This window comes from Neltuma alba, unplaced genomic scaffold (genome assembly GCF_004799145.2).
Source record: "Neltuma alba isolate B1F8T4 unplaced genomic scaffold, ASM479914v2 tig00012161_pilon, whole genome shotgun sequence".
Classification (NCBI taxonomy): domain Eukaryota; kingdom Viridiplantae; phylum Streptophyta; class Magnoliopsida; order Fabales; family Fabaceae; genus Neltuma; species Neltuma alba.
The window spans coordinates 163,766-170,060 of NW_021636708.1; positions in this window are offsets into that span (position 1 = coordinate 163,766).

Below are 6,295 nucleotides of genomic sequence, written 5' to 3' on the forward strand. Positions count from 1 at the left end.
CTAATGATTTTGTTGCAAAGTGACAAGATAGAGAATATGAGAGTGTGAGCGAGCGTGCATGGGACGGTAGTGCTTAATTATGGCACTCCAATTCCCAATCACTGGATGCTCATTATATCCACATGAAAAACTTTTAGTTAAACATCCGTGTCCACTTTTACTTTTGTCTCCCATTATTATTACGCCTGTAGTAAAATATGAAAGATTAATCCATATAATCTGTTCCTGAACTGTCAATATCTTTTACCATCATTGATTAGTAGAGTAAACACAACGAAATAGTTATGTATTTAGGTGGTGAGAGATAGTTTTAATGGATTATTGATGATGGGGTCACTGTTTTGAAGGCAGGCATATAGATTCTTTTGAAGGATATTCAGCAGTTTTTACAGTTATTAGATCTGCTGAATCGGCACAGGGGAAAGGTGAATCTTTTGCTGACGACACCGCCTGCTTTACTTCACTCAAGTGATTTCTCCCCCCACTTCCAGTCTTCTATCGTGGCTTCCATTATTTCCCACTCAAATGCCTACTCCCTCTTATCATCATCCCCTCCTCCTCTTTACTGAACCAAGTCAAAGACCCGACCAAAATTTTTAATATATATAGAGTATATGTAGATATAAACCTGCTTTCCAAGAGTAACGTTTATAATATTTTAATGTGTGTGGGAGTCTGTAGTTAGACAAAAATATTCAACCTCTCTTCCGGTCAAACGCGAGGGGTTGATTTTCAACGTCTGCAGATGACATCATACGTGAATAACGTAGCATGTAAATAAATAGTTTTGGTCCAACCCATTTATAAGAAGGACGTTATGTTAAAAGGCGGGAGATGGAAGAGAACAAAGACGAGAGCACCAAAAAAAAAAAAAGAATCAAGTTATTTCTTTTAATTTATTTTTCTCATCGCGTGTTTACCTTGATATGTTTGGGCTTGGGAGGGTATGGCAAATTAGGGATTATTTTGATGTTCTTTCACTGTCTAGTTGGAAAATTTTAGCAGAATTTGAGCAAATTTTTTTTCATGAAATTTTTTTTCATTCCCTTCAAAACTCAATTGATTCACAGAAGTACTAAATTTCATCCTCTTCAGCTGAACTAAACATGACAACATTAAAATATCCTCCATCCCTTCCATAAATTTTATCACATTCACTCCCCCCCCCCAAAGAAAAAAAAAACCAAACACCGTGTTTAAATCTTGTTTGTTTCGATTCATCGCGCTTTTTTGGAAAAATTACTTCCTCCTTGAAAATTCATAACCAAGCCGATTGTTTCTTTTTTTTTAATCTATTAGAAAGGTTGGAATTATGTTTTTAAAATAAGTATATTATTCTTTTAATGTTCAAGACAGGAAAACCCTTTTTTATTTAAATCTTGGCTTTTGACTTGGATTTTTCAACAAGAAGCGTGCTTTTGTTTTTTATTTTTATTGTTAAAAAAATAAAATGAATTAGGTTTTTAATTAAACAAATTAAACAATAAAATAAATAGCAATGATAAATAGTGATAATATAACTATAAAAAGTAGTCTAATAATAATGAAATACTACTACAAATCAAACAGGACTTTCTATAACCAACTGGAACAAAGTGCAAGGCAGAAAAAGTTTTAGTATTAAATACAGAGTTAATACAAACTTTGATCCTTCAAGTTTATCTTAATTTTAGTTTTGGTATTTTAAATTTTAAACTACAAGTTTTAGTCCGTCAAGCATATTTTTATTGAAAACATTAGCCCCCTATAATCCAATAAAAACTTAAACTATGTTGCTCGTTAAGGGACCAAAACTTATGATTTTAAATTTAAGGAACTAAAATCAAAATTAGGATAAATTTGAGATATCAAAATTTTATTAACCCTTTAAACATATAAGTTAGTTTTATTCGGTAAAGTATTTCCGTGCCTGTTCACAAGATTTCATCAATAGCAATACTCGTATCCTGGAGCAAGTAAAACAAGTGAGAATGAAGCATAACTTTCCTCCTTTTTCCCTGGTTTTGTTCTGTTAAAAAATAAAAAATAACAATTAAATCGAATGGTTTTGTTCTGTTAAAAAATAAAAAATAACAATTAAATTGACGACCTTCTTAACTATTTTTGATTGACTTCACCTATTTACGATCAAAATTTGTCTGATAAGATCACTCAAAAAATCTTTGTCTGATGAGGTAATTTTACCAATGAATTGATACGGTTCAATTATTTAATACAATCAGTGCCAGTACCACCATTATTTTTGTTTATTTTTTGTTTTTAGTGGACTAACGCGTCGAACGGATTTCATGCGCTTGTAGTATACTAGTATTGGTTTTTACGCTGGGAAAGAGGGAGAGGTGGGCCCAAGATGGATGGGGGGAGCAGGCGATGGGAATGAATAAAATGGGCACTGAAAATGAAGGAGAAAGCAGAAAGAAGAGAAGAGAAGAAAAACTAAGAAAAATTGAAGAGAAAGAAAATGATGATGAGGGTGATGATTATGATGTGGAGGGACCTCCATGCAATCAACACGTGCGGTTGTCCATCACGTTGACGTGGCCCAATCAACTTTAACCATCCGCCTCCGGTCCCTCCCTTTCACCCTCCTCCTTACCGACACGTTGGCCAACCCCTCACTCTTCCACCACGCCCACATTTATTTCCGCCCCTTTCATCTCCCCATATCGCATTATTCGTAATAAACCAGAAAATCTATATTATTTTATTAGTGACAACTTTATCAAGACATAATAATTTCATAATCATTCACTAACGATAGTCTAACATATATATGGATATAAATAAAATATTTCCCCACAGAAATTATGCAATTTGTGATTAAAAAAATTGGCAACATTCCATATTTTAATTAAAAGTATGATTATTATATCATTTTTTTCCTGGAAAACATCAGCCAGTTGAAATAACTGTTGCCTCAGAAAGCAAACATGACACATAGGGCTAGTTTGACGGAACATGGTTATCTTCTTTCTAGAAGATTTTGGGCCGGTCAAGGTTAGGCCCAGTTATGTGGTAAGGGAGGGGTAACCCGGATGTGAAATTACACCGGATTAAAAGACGAGCGTAAACTCGTATAATTGGACCGACCGGCACGACTAACAGGAGATTTAAATAGGGTGGGCCCGGGAAATATTACAGAGAACGACGGCAGAGAGGGAAGGCGGGTCCCACACCGGAGTTGGTCGTTCTTTGCACGAAATAAGGAGTACAATAAAAGAGATGAAATGAGAATGACAATGAATGCCGCACGAGAGCAAAGGGGGAAGACGATTGGCGCGTGACAACGACGTCGTTGCGATGCAGGGAGCGGAGCCTTTCATACAGCTCTCAGCTTCCTTCTCAATCAACAGCAATATGTCAACATGTACCTACGATTAAATTTGTGGTAAGGCTTTTATAAAAAAAATTATAATATTTGTACTATTCAGTCTCCTATTATAAGATCTGATTTTTTGAACGAATTTGTTCCTTTTTATAAGATCATCTTTGAATTTGTCTAAACATTTAATTTATTATTACTTATTTTATCTTTAATTTAATACATTTAATATGTTTTTTTTCATTTATCTCACTATTACTCTCACATTTATCCGTTTATATATAGGTGTATATTTGAAAAAAAAATTACATTTATTATATATTAATTATTTTTAACTATTTTTAACCGTTTTCTTAAACTGCACAATTTACTTAAAAGAATTTTATGATAAGGGACGGAGGGAGTATCATCTAGAGGCTATTACGTATCATATAAGTTTTTTTATATTAGGTTCCCTATGATGCCTAAAAATTATGTATTATTGTTATTCATTTATCTCACTATTATTCTCACATTTACCTGTTTATATATAGGGATATATTTGAAAAAAAATTACATTTATTATATATTGATTATTTCAAACTAATTTTAACTGTTTTCTTAATCAATACAATTTATTTAAAAGAATTCTATAGTGAGGGACACAGGGAGTATCATCTAGATAGAGGCTATTATGTATCATATAAATTTTTTTATATTAGGTTCCATGCGATGCCTAAAAATTACGTATTATTGTTTTACATTTATCCGGGAATCGGTTTTGAACGTGACACATTAACAGTCTTATCTATCCCCGGTAATCATGTCAAACATGATGTTCCGAAGGGCGCTTGGTCCTAGCCGAAATAGCGAAATGTTAGGCCAAGGGCGGTATGGGTTACTAATTGACCACTGTTATAGGACAGAATGAGGATGATAAATTGCAGGAAGCGGGCCCCACGCCACCTCCGTTGTGACATAACATTACTCTTGTCGTTTTATTTTTATTATTTTATGTGCAAAAGTTTTTTTTTTTTTTGGGGGATGCTAACCATAGTCCTCCACGCAACAGAAAATAAGTGTCAATGATATTTATATACTCCTCCAGTCTTTAATATAAGACCCATTTAACTAATTTGATTAAATTAAGGAAGTTAGGTAAGTTAGTTAATTATAAGAAAAGTGACACATTTTTCCTAAAATATCATAGTCATCTTTCTTAATATCCCATCTCTCTCTTATACTTAACTATAGTTGAAGGAGTATCCATAGGGGTAATTTAGAGAAAATTGATAAATATGAGGAATGGGTCTTATATTTAGAATCAAAACTAACTCAAAGATTGGGTCCTATATTAAGGACCGGAAGAGTATATATATATATATATATATAGTGCCATCGTGAAGAAATTTGGGGACTTTAAGAATCAGGGTTAAAAAGAACTTTAGAAATTGAAATGATATTTGATTCTTAGGTTAAAAAAAGTTAAAAATGAATACATTTGAGAGTTTACTGTGGTGCTTTTTGTCTTTTTGACAGTGCGTTGAATGAACGAAGGAGGACATGAATCCCCATGTGATGGGACAGGGAACCCATAAGGGCCGCTTTTCCCCCGCGTTTCGCAAAAGGAGTGGCCTCTAGATTTGCACATCAACCTGGGGATGCCACCACTATCTAACCATGTAAGTTCCCAGTTCCCACACACAGCCTGAGTGCCTCACCCTCATGATTATTCACCCCACAAAAACAAACTTATGCATATTGCTGTTTCACAAACTCTACTATTTGTAAATTTGGAGTATTATGAGTATTCTTCGCTTCTAATCTCACACACATGGTTGTTCAAAGATTGGTTCTGTTGTACTTACATGTAAATTATTTTGAATTCTTGTCCAGGTCTTGTTATACGTGCGTTAAAAATGTTAAATATAGTGTAATGCCCGGTTCTATTTCATACTAACTTCAGCAGTAGAGGACAGCCAAATGGGAGTGGTAGGATTTTATTTTGCCATAGTACTATTCTCTGCTGTTCTCTTCTAAGGGGGTGTTTGGATAGAAACCAAACCATGGTTTCAGAAGTGTTTTTACAGTTTACGAAGTAAATATGTGGAGGAGTTTGTCTCGTTTTACGGAAAAGTGCTTCTGAAACCATGGTTTGGAGGTTGTCAAACACCCTCTAAGTCCACCAAACATTTCAGCCAATGCTAGGCGTTTACGCTCTGCAATAACTCCTTTTCAGTAGGCTCTGCGGGCATCAATTATTTGAAGTGACTAGTCTTGCATATGCAGCCCAATCATGAAGCTTGGATTTCAACTGCCACGCGGCTTGTGAGCATCCCCTGTACGCACACAGTTGCGCATTTAAATGTTTTGTTTCCAGCTGAACACTGTGATAGTTAAATCTATAAAACGTATTTGCCAATGCTTATAGAAATGCATTATTTTTAATTATTAATGCTTTATGTAATTATTATTGATCCCTACATAAAACCATTCCTTATTCTCTTGAAAGCTCATGCTCTCGGTTTCTTTTTTAAGATCTAAATAGCAGTATATGTAAGATGAGGCTCAGTTATAATTTTACAGAGCATGGGAAGAGCTTTTTGAGGTGGCAACTCATTTTTATGATGTCTGGTAAGACTATGTAACATTAATAACTTAACTAACATTGATTAAATTAGACATACGAGTCTTATGTGTTCTGCAAAATATAAGGTGAGCTATACAAGTTATGAATCATGAGTGTAACTTGAAAAATTTTATGAGAAAAACTTTGGGAAAGAGAGCAGCTAGAGAAGATTATCCTTTTGGAATTCTCTTTCCTTGTTTAATATTTGATTTAATTTGCTGAAATTGCTGTGTCAAGTGATTTTTTAAAAAAATGGCACTCCTGGATGGGTACAGGCAGAAGCGGACCTTCTCCTTCAAACCTGTAGAATCGTCTCTCTCTATAAATCCCCGTCTCGGTATTTTTCGTTTCTGGGTCAAGTCCTC